The sequence below is a fragment of the Hemicordylus capensis genome, chromosome 16, assembly GCF_027244095.1.
Source record: "Hemicordylus capensis ecotype Gifberg chromosome 16, rHemCap1.1.pri, whole genome shotgun sequence".
NCBI lineage: Eukaryota > Metazoa > Chordata > Lepidosauria > Squamata > Cordylidae > Hemicordylus > Hemicordylus capensis.
In genome coordinates this window covers 10,985,885-10,999,409 of record NC_069672.1, presented here as the reverse complement: position 1 = coordinate 10,999,409, position 13,525 = coordinate 10,985,885, and the positions used below count along the sequence as shown (strand labels likewise).

The 13,525-nt window shown below is 48.1% G+C and overlaps 1 protein-coding gene across 5 annotated transcripts in view; it reads left to right on the top strand.

Annotated features, from left to right (window-relative positions):
• The first annotated feature begins 7,755 nt into the window (after positions 1 to 7,755).
• Positions 7,756 to 13,525, top strand: part of PRKCZ (protein kinase C zeta) — a 93,999-nt gene continuing 88,229 nt past the window's right edge. For 2 of the 5 annotated variants that reach the window (XM_053281531.1, XM_053281526.1), the window contains exons 1-2: positions 7,756 to 7,977; positions 13,044 to 13,130. The gene's annotated coding sequence lies outside the window, so the exon portion shown is untranslated. Of the gene's footprint in view, positions 8,110 to 13,043; positions 13,131 to 13,525 lie in introns of all 5 variants that reach the window. The other 3 variants (XM_053281530.1, XM_053281528.1, XM_053281529.1) reach the window with 3 other exon arrangements.

Here is a 13,525-nt window from a genome sequence, read left to right as displayed (position 1 = left end):
CAGAAATGCAAGGGGGACCCCAGCAACAAAAATGCTGTCATAGGGGTGGAGAAGGCCAGTTGTATTCCCCCATGCTAAAGGAGAGAGACTCACCACTTTGAAAGGTGCCTCTTTGTGTTGGGGTGTGTTGGGTGTCGCCACTTCAGCTTTTAAAGGGGGAGGGGTCAAAGATTCAGCAGGGATGCGGGCAAGATTTATTTAGGATCAAAGGACAGCAAAAGTGCAAAATAGGGATGTGCACGAATCGATTGTTTTCAATTTGATTTGTACCCAAACCATTTGTTTTGGATCCGAATCTCCCCCCCCCGAATCACCCCAGATTCGATTTGTACCCAAATTTTCCGAATCCAAATCCAAATAGATTTGGGGCAATAAGTTGGGGGCAGATTCGGGGCAATAGATTTGGGACAATAGGGAATCCAAATTGTATGCGGTTGTATGTGGTCTGAACCACAGGATGGGGAACATAGGAAGCTGCCGTATACTGAATCGGACTCCTGGTCCATCTAGCTCAGTATTGTCAACACAGACTGGCAGCAGCCTTGCAAGTTTTCCAGCAGGAGTCCCTTCCAGCCCTTCCTGGAGTTGCTACCAGGGATCGAACCTGAGCCCTTCTGCACACAAAGCAGACGATCTGCCAATGAGTGATGGCCCCATCCCTTAAAAGATGCTAATTACTCTCTGCTAGTTTAGGAACATAGGAAGCTGTTGTCTACTGATTCAGAGCCTTGGTCCATCTAGCTCAGGATTGTTGACACAGACTGGCAGCATCTCTCTAAGGTCTCATCCAGAGGCCCTTCCCAGCCCAGCCTGGAGATGCTGCCAGGGCTTGAACCTGGGACCTTCTGCATGCAAAGCAGGTGCTCTTCCACTGAGCTGCAGTCCCATCACCAAGGTCCTCCCTGTAATCTGGCCCTAGCTGCTATTTGGCCTGAGCAAAACTGGAGTGGCAGGGAGGTGGTCAGGCTGTGTCCCAGGGAAGCCAAAAGTTGCAGCTTCTTTCTGTACTGATGGAAACCGGACGGAAAATCAAGCAGGATGGGATCGGATGTTACTGAGGCAGAGGGGTTTGTGGGCACTGTTGCTGAACAGCATTGCCTGATGCCCTGGGGGGCAGCTGGGGGCGGACATTCAATGAGGAGAAAGTATTGAAGCAGATCCTGATGTCTACGCAGAGCAGAAGATGCTGCTCCAAAAGTCTCCCTCTTGGGTCCTTAACAGGAGTTTGTTGCTTCAGCTGATAATGAACTGAGACACCATTGCAGATCCAATGAGCTTTCTACAGCAGGAACAGCTCACTTGAATCCCACGCTTTAGCCACTGCTATCATTGAGCAAAAAGAAAGAAAGAAAAAACCTGAAACATGTTTAATGTTAGAAGTGAGCATCAAGAGCTTCCTACTTACCCTTTCCCGGTGCCAGCCGTTGGGACCAGAAGTAAACAGAGAGGGGGAGAAATCTATGGAAGCTTCCCAAAGATTTACATTCGAGATGCATTTTAATAGTGATCCCAATTATATTTAGAATGTCCTAATTTGCATGTTCTTTAATGCAAAATCAACCTAGCAGCCAAGTTGTATTATTGTCCTTCCCAGCAATGTGTGTGGAGTAGGGACAGAAATTTCCTGGCGCTTGGCTTAAAAATTGCTGCTTGCCCGTTTTATCGACAGACTGGTTGTAAGAGCAGGGGGCACTGGAAGAAAGAAAAAGAAGGAAGAAAAGGAAAGATCGGCAGACAGAGAAAAGGAAGGGTGGGGAAGGGGAAGGAAGGAAGGAAGGAAAAGAAAGATGTGTGGAAGGAAGGAAGGGTGGGGAAGAGGAGAAGGGAAGGAAGGAAGGAAGGAAGGAAGGAAGGAAAAGAAAGAAAGATGTGTAGAAGGGAGGAAGGTTATACAAAAAGGAAAGAAGGAAAATGTGGAGAGAGAAAAGATGGGGGGGGGGAGAGAGAGAGAATCCCGAATACATGCTGAAGAGTGTAATTTATGTCTGCATTTAAAGCACTTGGTAATTCCTCACCCACACAGAGGATTAAAAAAAACATTTTTTAAGGAGGATCTGAAGGCGTGTGTGTGTGTGTGTGTGTGTGTGTGTGTGTGTGTGTGTGTGAGAGAGAGAGAGAGAGAGAGAGAGAGAGAGAGAGAGAGAGAGAGAGAGAGAGAGAGAGAGAGATTAGACAACAAGGAACACTGTGTTAAAAAAAAACAGGTGCAATTTTTGACTTTGTGATCCCGCCCCCTGCCCCACACAGTCCTAAGGAGGGTACGTTGGGTTGGGTGGCATCGAATCTTTCTTCTGCCACAAGGAAACAGGTCTGCTTTCACATCAGCCGCACTCCGCACCCCCCGCCCCCCAGCATCAGGGGCTAACAGATGGAAGGATGCCATCTTCCGCCCCCACCCCACCCCTTCCCCATCTGCCATAGATGCTGTAAGAGAGCTGCATTTTGTGGGCTCCGTGGGTTCTTGAATGCTGATAAGATCAAGCGAAGGCAGTTGGCCTAGGCCGTATAATCTGTGAGACATCTGGTGCCATCGCTGGTTTCAGCTGGGCTTTACCCTCACCTCCTGCACCGATGGAGGGGTGAGATGCTTCCTAGCACGGGGACGGCACAGTAAGATGTGCATCCCCCATGTAGGCAGGTCTCCTTAGCACCTCCCAAGAGCACGGATAGATGTAATTATAACCAGTGAGATCAACCACACTTCGAGGCCCAGCAGAACGTGCATTTAGCCCCTAAGCCAGCAGGGGTGGCTGGCTGATGGTACCATCTGGGGGTGGACGGATTTTCTCATTGCTCCTGGTGGTTTTCAGGGGTGAAGGAATGTTGGTTCAGTTTATCAGCCCAACAAAACATTTTACTCATCAAGCTATGTTGGTACATTGCTCATCTGGACTTTTTTCACTCATCGGGAGTCATTTTTCACTCGCCACAGACTAGTAGACTAGTGGATTTCTGCAGCCCTGGTGATTTTTGACAAGGTCGACGTCCCGAGGGATGGGGAAAAGGCGATCACTTTGCAAGGCTTTCAGTCTGCTGTGTGTTCTCATGCCTGGATGGTCCTGAGCAATGTGCAACAGTGTCTTAAAAGCTTTTGGGAAAGGTGCTAAAATGACTATAGGATTTGATTGCTGTCAGAGGAATGGGGAATTGGCAGCAATGTCCTCCAAGAATTACTCCATGGAGACAATATGACCGTTTGTGCATGGTTATCCTAATCCTGAGCCTTTCCTCTGTGCAAAATGGACTGCAGTTTGACCCTGATAATTTGGGGGTAGGGAAAAAGAAGGGGTGGTCACAAAGAGGAAGCTGTAAGCACAACAAGGCTATCACCTTGGCAGGTCTTTTCACGTTGCTATATTAGGGACATATTTATTTTTATTTGTTTATTTATTTAACATACTTTTATACTGCCCAACACTTTGCTAGAACAATCAGGACCACAGACAGCTCCCAAAGCTGGGTAGTTTGCTTGCCCTACCCATTTCAGGGCCACAGATAGCTCCCAAAGTTGGGTAGTTTGCTTGCCCTACCCATTTCAGGGCCACAGATAGCTCCTGAAGCTGAGTGCTTTGCTTGCCCTACCCATTTCAGGACCACAGATAGCTCCCGAAGCTGGGTAGTTTGCTTGCCCTATCCATTTCAGGACCACAGATAGCTCCCGAAGCTGAGTGATTTGCGTGCCCTACCCATTTCAGGACCACAGATAGCTCCCGAAGCTGGGTGGTATGTTTGCCCTACTCAAATTGAGATCGTGTGAACAGCCATACAAACACAGAGCTAACAGGCGGCAGGGAGAGGAGGTCCGGGAGAGGTGTTCTTGCTGGGTTACGTTGACCAACTTTTGAAAACGCAGCTCATTCCCTTCACCTAGCCCCCCTGCTAAATGAGGTCATTTCTTCCCACTTAGCAATTTGTGAAATAATTCTAGTTTCCCCATCGCGGATATTCACAGCTCTGGAAGCTGCTGATCTTTTTAACCTCTTTTTGACAAGCAACCAGCAAAAATATATAGTTATCTTCTTAATGTAAATGTTAAACACGGGGCTGGTCTATTTTAAGAGGGGCGAAATAATACTGGTGCGCTATCCATCAAGCTAACTTGCCAAGAATTACCATGGTGATTAGCAGTTTCCCACAGCATTTCTCTATAATTCCTTTGCAATGATGGGCTTGGAGCCCGTTTTGGCTGCAGCAAGCAGAGGCTGGTCTCTGAACTCTCTGCCCAAGCTTCGCAGCAGCTTAAATCCTGGTCTTTAATTTTAAAATTAACGATGGCTTCTGCGTCCAACTTCATTAAGGCATTTGGCGTACTTAACTTCGTCGAGGGGTGCGGGAGTGCCACTCAGCTTCTTTCGGGCAGCTTGGAGGTCAGCGTGATACACTCCACGGCTATGCGGATGAAAATAGGGCAAGTTGGGAATCAAGATCAATTGGAGAGACTCCAGACTGCTACGGCTGAGACTGTAGCTCAGAGGTAGAGTGCCTGCTTGCCTGCAAAAGGTTCCAGGTTTAATCCCTGGCATCATCTCCAAGACAGGGCTGAGAGAGACTCCTGCCTGCAACCTTGGAGAAGCCGCTGCCAGTCTGGGTAGACAATCCTGTGCTAGAAGGAATGAGGGTCTGACTCAGTAGGAGGCAGCTTCCTATGCACCAGGTTTGCAGACAGAGCTTCTTTGAAGGAGATTCAGAACTGCGCAATGGTAGAGGGCAGGCTCTGCTTAGCAAGGGGGACAAGTCATTTTTGCTACCACAAGACCAGCTCTCTTCCCTGGTAATCAATCACTGGATGTCAGTGTCTCTGTGGAGTTGTGTTCCACGAAAGCCACACAGCAGCTGTGCAGTGGGGAACTTGCATGGCAGGGCATGAAACGGCCTCTCTCTTTCCGAGGGTTATTCTAGGGTCGCCAGCCCTACAGAAGTCATCTGGAGTCCAGGAATTGGCAGCAACCTCTCGGCAACTCTTGCAAACCATCCCAGAGATCTGAATGGCTTGATATTGTGGGGAATGTTGGAGACAAAACATGGGGAGGAAAACTCCAGGGATAGCTTGATTCAGAGTTGGCCACCCTAATCTTTGGCATGAACAGGGCCAAGTTTTGGGGTGTCCTAGGCAAATGTAATTTTGGTGCTAAATGTGACCACACAGGCTGCTCATCTGTGAGGTCAAAAGACCAGCCTGTGCTGGCTTGAGGGCCCAGTGGCAGTGAGTTCCCAGGCCATTACGGGGGCAAATTTTCTACTTCTTGCATAACACTAGAACCAGGGCTCATCCCACGAAATTGACTGTCAAGAAATGTAGGACCAACAGAAGGAAGTACTTTTTCACACAATGCATAATCGACTTGTGGAACTCTCTGCCACAAGATATGGTGGAGTCATCTTTTTTCTAAAGTAAAAAGCCCCAGCTGTTGTAGGCTTGCCTCATAAGGAAGGTGCTCTAGGCCCCTGATCATCTTGGTTTCCCTCTTTTGCACCTTTCCAGTTCTACAGTGAATGTCCTTCTTTAGATGTGGTGACCAGAACTGTATGCATTACTCCAAGTGTGGCCCCACCATCATTTTGTATAAGGGCATTATAATATTAGCCGTTTTATTTTCAATCCCCTTCCTAACTATCCCTAGCATGGAATTGGCCTTTTTCACAGCTGCTGCACATTGAGTTGACACTTCCAACGAGCTGTCCACCATGACCCAAAGATCCCTCTCCTGGTCAGTCACTGACATGTCAGATCCCATCAGTGTATATGTGAAGTTGGGGCATTTTGCCCCAAAGTGCATCACTCTACACTTGCCAACACTGAACTAAATTTGCCATTTTGTCGCTCGCGCATCCAATTTGGAGAGATCCTTTTGGAGCTCCTCACAATCTGCTTGGGATTTCACTACCCTAAATAGTTTGGCCACCTCGCTGCTTACCCCAACTTCTAGTTCATTTATGGATAAATAAAAATATTCATTTAATATTCATTTTATGAATAAATGGAATTTACTCATTTAATTTATGAATAAATTAAAAGGCCTGGTTACGAAACCTTAGGGCTTCGTGATCGGTGTCCCTGACTCCCCTGAATCAGCTGATCGCCCACTCTTCAGGTCTGGGGCCAAGTTGTTCCCTGGGGTCAGGGGTCATGCCAGGACATCTGTTTCTCCCATGCCAATGCAATGCAACTGGATCCCAAACCCTGCCCTTATTGAGGTGGCTTTGCATAGCCTTTGCCCAGGCAGTATACATACATAGGATAAGAAGCTGCCTTCTACTGAGTCAGACCCTTGGTCCATCTAGTTCAGTATTGTCTACCCAGGCTGGCAGCGGCTTCTCCAAGGTTAGAGGCAGGAGTCTCTCTCAGCCCTATCCCGGAGATGCTGCCAGGGAGGGAACTCGGAACCATCTGCATGCAAGCATTCAGATGCCCTTCCACTGAGCTATGGCCCCATCCCCTAAGGGGAAGAATATCTTCCAGTGCTCGCGCATGTAGTCTCCCATTCAAATGCAAACCAGGGTGTGCCCTACTTAGCAAAGGGAACAAGTCATGCTCGCTACCACAAGACCCGCCCTCCTCAGTACATGCATTGCTAACTAACTGTGCTGCCATTCCTCCTCTCTACTTCCCGCTTTGGTGGCTTTTGTTCGTTTGTTCCATTTCAAATAATCCGTAGCGTGTCAACAAAAACCCATAAGCGCCACCCATATTTAGTTTGCTCGAACAGTAGTTTGCCCCCAAAGTACTTCCTACGGGCTTCTCTTGCCCCCTGCTGGCAGAATGAAATAGACAGCCATGAATCAAGCGACCAACCGAGGCCTTGACAGTGCTCCGGTTCATAGTCCTAACGGATGCACTGCCGGCCAGATACGACTTTCCTTCCTTCAGAAAACTCTTTCAGAGGTTTCTTTCTTCCCGCTGGGAAATGAACTATTTCCTCTTCCCTCCTCGCTCTCTTCTTTCTGCATTACAAGACCACAGGACCATCTCAGGGGATGAATGCTCATAATTAATTTTTTTTTTTTTGCCAGTTCGAATCACACCTCTATCGGGCAGCAGCGATCTAGGAAGATGCTGAAAGGCATCCTCTCACGCTGCGCGGGAAGAGGCAATGGTCCACCCCTCCTGTATTCTACCCAAAGAAAACCACAGGGCTCTGTGGGCCCCAGGCGTGGACACCGACTCGATGGCACACTTTATTTTATTTTACTATTCCCTTAGAGATGAAAATAGGTGATAGTACTGTTGTGCTCTCTGTGTGTGTTAGCACCCCTGCTTTATCCCTAGGTAAAGGTAAAGTTGTGGAAAAGCAAGTCGTCCCCCAAAAGCAGCTCTAGTTAAAGAAAACTCCTCCAAAGGGCCCAGCGCCCTTGTTGCTAGGCAGATCGGAATTCCACCCCTTTCCTTCCCTCTCGATTGGCTGCAAGCGACCTCTCCCTCTCTCCCTCTCTCCCTCTTTTTTCATTGGCTCCGTAGGCTCCGCTCTCGCTCCGGCCCCACCCCCTGGCCCCCACTCCCCTCCGCGCCCCTCCTCGGACGTCCCTTTTTCTCCAGGTAACGAGATGCCCGCTCGCCATTGGCTCGTCGGCGGGGCGGGTCCGCCACCTCCCCCGCCACCGGGGATTGGCTCCAGGTACAAGCCCGGGGATTGGCTCCAGGTGCGGGCGGGTGGGTGGGGGGGGAGGCGGACGCGATCCCATTGGCTGCCGGCCCGGAGGCGGCGAGGGATTCCCTTCTGTTGTTGGTCGGAGTCGGCCATGTTGGGAGGAGGGGCGTCGGCGGCGGTTGCTGCTGCGCGGCGCGGGGGTGGAGGTCGCGGGAGCGCGCGCGTCCCCCCCGCCCTCCGCCGCTTCAGCCTGGGGCGCGTTCACGGAGGCCAGCGGGGCGCGCAAGAAGGGGCGTCGGGCGCGCGAGTCCTCCCCGCGCCTCAGAGGAAGTTGGGGCGAAACTTTCCCGGGCGGGCAGAGCGGAAGAGCCCGAGGGAGGCGGAGGAGGAGGTGAGCTGGCTGGGCTGGGGGCGCCCCCCCCGGACCCCCCCCCAATTACCTCTAGCACAAAAGCTCCACGGGTCTGTCTGAATGCGTGCACCCAGCCGAACACGTGTCCGTCAGCACGTGTGAAACACACAGGTGGGTTAACTGCTGAACCAAAAAGGGGTGTGCGCGCGCCTAGGGTTTGTGAGTGTGTATGAAAATATGCACACCTACCCCCTTTTTTGTGTGTGGAAAAGCGACACAACGCTCGCAAGCAGCCCAGTGAACGCGGCTGGTTGGTGCCCGGTCATTAGGCGGACCTGCTAAGGGAATTCTAAAAGCACAGGCTGAGGTGTGCGTCAGAGAAAATGCACTAGGGTGGGTGTGGAGGAGGTCAACATATATATGCGTCGCTTCCTAACATGAAGTGTGTGCAACAAAAAGTGGGGTGTGTGTGCATTTGTTATGTATAGGTATTAAAATGTGTATCTATATAAATAAAAAAGCATTGGTGTGTATGTGAATGTGTGCAAACTACATGGGGGTAACCTTTTAACAAAAAGTAGTGTGTGCATCTGTGAGTGTGAGTGTGTATAATATGTGCGTGCACACACACACACACACACACACCCCACTTTTTGTGGGAAAGCTACACTCTCCTATGGACCCCAATAAATGTGTATGGTTGTGCACATAATTATACAAACATAGGGAACTTCCTTCTACCAAGTCTGACCATCGGTCTATCTAGCTCAGTATTGTCTTCACAGACTGGCAGCGGCTTCTGCAAGGTTGCAGGCAGGAGTCTCTCTTTGCCCCTATTTAGAGATGCCAGGGAGGGAACTTGGGACCTTCTGCGTGCAGGTGCTCTTCCACTGAGCTGCGACCCCACCCTTTAAAGGGAATCTCTTACTGTGCTGGCAGTTAGTCTCCTATTCAAATGCAAACCTGCTTAGAAAAGGGAGGGATTCCTGCTTGCTTCACAAGACCAGCTCTTCTCTTCTGAGGTGAGGGAAGAACACACCTGGGGCTAGTGTCAGTCACGGAAGGAGCTGGAGTGTGGCAACTTTATGTTATAATGTTTTGTTTGTGTTTGTGTTTGTTTGCAGTTTTTAACTTTTGCCATCTGGGTCATGAGCACCTTCTTCCCCGTTAATTTGGCAAAGAGGCACCTTTTAACATGGTGATTCTCTTTATTGAGCAGGGGGAGAGCAACTGGCCCTATCCACCCCCAGCACAGCATCCCTCCAGTGACTGTTGCTTATGTTTCTTTTTAGATTGTGAGCCCTTTGGGGACAGGGAGCCATTTGAGCGACTGACTGACTGAGACTGATTGATTATTTCTCTATGTAAACCACTTTGGAAACTTTTGTTGAAAAGCGGCCTATAACTATTTGTTGTTGTTAAGTAGGGGCTCTCTTATATTTAGCAGGAAGAGAGCAATTAAATAAAAGATTTATTTATCTTAAATCCAGCCCAGCAGGGTCCTCTCCAGCAGCTGTCTCTGAGATGTCCTTGATGGATTGTGAGCCCCTTTGAGTCAGGCCAGGGAATCAGCTTCTTATTCCTTTGGCTGCATAAACCACTTTGTGAACTTTTGGTGGTGGTTGAAAAGCAGTATACAGTTATTCTAAGTTGTATATTATTATTATTTTTAAAAATCCTGCTTTTCCTCTACTTGGGAACCCGAAGCAGCGGCTAACAGCATTTTTGATTAAGTGCCGTCAAGTTGGTGTCGACTCTTAGCGACCACATAGGTAGATTCTCTCCAGGATGATCTGTCTTCAACTTGGCCTTGAAGGTCTCTCAGTGGTGCATTCATGGCTGTCGTCATCGAGTCCATCCACCTGGCTGCTTGACGTCCTCTTCTTCTTTTCCCTTCAACTTTCCCCAGCATTATGGACTTCTCAAGGGAGCTGGGCTTTCGCATAAGGTGTCCAAAGTATGTCCAAAGCCTGGTAATTTGTGCTTCGAGTGAGAATTCTGGATTGATTTGTTCCATGATCCATGTGTTTGTTTTCCTGGCTGTCCATGGTCTCCTCAAAGGTCTTCTCCAGCACCCAAGTTCAAAAGCGTCAATACTTTTTCAATCATGCTTCTTCAAAGTCCAGCTTTCGCATCCATAGAGAGTCACGGGGGAAAACCTTGTAGGAATGATTCTAATCTTTGTAGGTATAGACACCTCACGGCACCTAAATATATTTTCCAAGGCCTTCATTGCAACCTTACCAAGTGCTAGTCTGTGGCGTATTTCTTGACTGCTGGATCTTTTACTGTTTTATGGTCAGCTTAGGAGTATAAAATAGTGTTGATCACCGTGAAATGAAAACTCCTTTTTTGCGAAGGATTAGGATAGGTTTTTTGAGGGGGAGGGAGGAAGAGAAAAAAACTTCCCTTTGCTTTAAAATAGATTAGGGAAGAGCCATTGTGTTTGTTGTGAAATGGGATTGAGGAAAAAGGTGAACCATGCTGGATGGAGGAGGTACTTTTTTTTTTTTTTTTACCATGTTGGGTTTCTTTGTCACTTTATGAAGTTCTGTTCTGCTTTCCCCCCACACTCAGGAACTCAAAAGTAGCTGCTAACTGCCTAAAAATACAAAATAATTAAGACACGATTGCACAGCATGGACACCTTGCTTTAGGAAAAAGAGGACATCTTGGGGGAGGCAGGAAGAAGGGACGATGAAGAATTTGGATCAGGGGGACAAAAATATCCTTCCCATCTTCTTCATGAAGGTGGGGGAGCAACAGCCAGGAATGACTGAGAGAAAGCGAGCCATTTAGGGGAGGCAAGTTGTGGACAGAGTTAGATTTTTCTTTATTTTTTTTTTTAAAAGTAATCCTGGTTTTTGTCTCCTAGGCAACTCCAAGAAGCTGGTAACAGCCTAGAAATACAAAATAGTGAGCTTTGTGGCTGAGTAAGGGTTTGAAACTCTTCCCTGGCCATAGCCCAGTAACCATCTGCTTCATATATAACTTAAATGAATAAAAGGTTGTGAAGAGGAAACTCTTTGCCGTTGTGGGGAGGGAGACCTTTATAATAAATTGGAGGAGAAGCAGGAGTGAAGCATGGAGGATTTAGGAGGTTAGAGATTATGTACACCAGAGTTTCCCAACTTTGGGTTCCCAGCTGTGGGACTACAACACACATCATCCGCAGCTGGGAGATCTAGGAGGAGAGCTGGTCTTGTGGTAGCAAGCATGAGGTGTCCCCTTTGCGAAGCAGGGTCTGCTTTGGTTTGCATTTGAATGGGAGACTACATGTGTGGGCACTGTAAGATATTCCCCTTAGGGGCTGGAGCCACTCTGGGAAGAGCAAGTTCCCTCCTTGGCATTGCCACGATAGGACTGAGAGAGACTCCTGCCTGCAAAACTGCTGCCAGTCTGGGTAGACAGTATTGAATTAGATGGACCAAGGGTCTGACTCGGTATAAGGCAGCTTCCTGTGATGATGAGTGAGCTGGGAGGGGGCTGACCTTTTAGGAGTCCCAAGTTAGTGACATCCTACAGAAAGTTTTAAAAAAAGGGTCTTGAGCTGCAATCCCATGCATGCCTGCTTTTGAGGAAGCCACACGGAACACAGCAGGATGTACTTTTCGGTAAACACAGGGTTGTGCTACCCGTTTGCCAAGGGAATTCCCGGAAGAATCCTCTCTACCTTGTGGAGGAGGAGGGTGTTTGGCTTCCCTGAGTAACTGGCCCTCATTTGGGTGGTGAAAGGAAAAGGAGCTGAGTCAAGATAAGAGCAGACGTCAGTGGAGGAAGTTCTTCTGGAGACACTTGTCTTCGGAGCAAACTGTCCCTGCTCCTGTGTGTGTTGGTGACGGCGTGTGTGCATGCCCCATTAGCTGGAGCAGCAGCAGGTGAGACCAACTGGGGTAAGGCTTAATCCTGTTAAAGGAGCGAAGGGGCATAGCCTCCCTGGGAAATGTGAAGCGGTGTGGCTTCCACGGGGCGTTGGCAGGGAACTCCCTTGGTTTTTAGCCGCTCACAGTGTCAAGACGGGTTTTGTGAAACTGACCGGCAGCTTTGCCGTGGAATGGGCCGGATGAGGATCATGTTTTTAATAAAGACCTCTAGCTTCTGTATTGTGCTGCACAATCCTATGTGGATGATTCTTAGGTAAAAAGGTGCCGTCAAGTGGATTTCGTCTCCTGGCGCCCGCAGAGCCCTGTGGTTGTCTTTGGTAGAATACAGGAGGGGTTGACCATTGCTTTCCTCCCACCCAGTATGAGATGATGCCTTTCAGCATCTTCTTATATCGCTGCTACCCGATATAGTACCAGCGGGGATTCGAACCGGCAACCTTCTGCTTTTTAGTCAAGCATTTCTCCGCTGCGCCACTTAAGGTGGCGGATGATACTTACTCGCAAGTAAATGGAGTGCAACCTGAATGGAAGAACTTTAGAAATCTTTGTAGTGCTGCCCTCCTGCGAACTGAGCAAAGACGCACCTTTTTAAAGTGGCGATTCTCTGTATTTAGCAGAGGGAGAGCAACAGGCCCTATCCGTCCCCAGCACAGCATCCCTCCAGTGGCTGTTGCTGGTGTCTACTTAATGTTACTTCTTAGATTGTGAGCCCTTTGGGGACTGGGAGCCATTTTATTTATTCATTTTTATTTCTCTGTTTGAACCACTTCGGGAACTTTTGTTGAAAAGCGGTATATAAATATGCATCGTAGTAAGTTGTAGTAGTAAGAAAGCATGTTAAATCTTGGCTTTTTACCCAGGCTTTTATATGATCGTTTCTACTGCTGCTGCTGCTTTGTATTTTGTACAGTTCTTATGCTTGTATTTTAAATCTTTGTAGTCAGATTTGTTTTATATTTCAGCTAATTATTTCAATAGTGTCATTTTTCTAGTCTTGTTTTTAATTTTTCTGTGAACCGCCTTGGGATTGTTTGAATGAAAGGCGGTATACAAATTTAACAATAAATAAATAAATGTGTGAGCCCTGTAAGATAGCCAAGTGATCTGTCCGAGCATTACTACGTAGCAGTAGTGCTGCATCGTTGTGGTTATGTTGTGGTAGGTGGAAACCAAATATAAGATGTTTCACTCCCCCTCCTAAATGTACTTTTCTCTCCTCAGTAGGTGAACAGCCGAAATTAAGAAGTTCGCTTTCTTGAGCGGTGGAATGTGTAACCACCCAGAGTACTCGCTGTTGCCGGAGCAGAGGTAATTTCTCAATACTGCGTTCTTTTATCTGAAAGGTGAATTCACGCCCTCTGCCCAAATGTTTAGACACTTGTAACATAATCCTCTACCGGAGCTTACAAATGCAAGGAGAGAAGATTTCAGGGCTAAGACTAGGGTCTTAGTGGTGTGAAATGGAGAGCATCCGTGTGTTGCCTCCATAGAGGAAAGACTCCCTTAGATGCATGCCTTAAATACTTGTAGGAAAAGTTAAGAAGGCTCATTTATTCTTGGTTCCTTTGGCCTGTTGAAAGTCAGAAAACAGTGGAAGCAGAGGGGAAACTTGCTAAGGGGTCTGAGCGTGTTCTGGATCTGAGAGGTGATCATGTGGTTTACTTTCCCTCTTCCTTGCTGGCAGTAGTCTATTAAATATACTT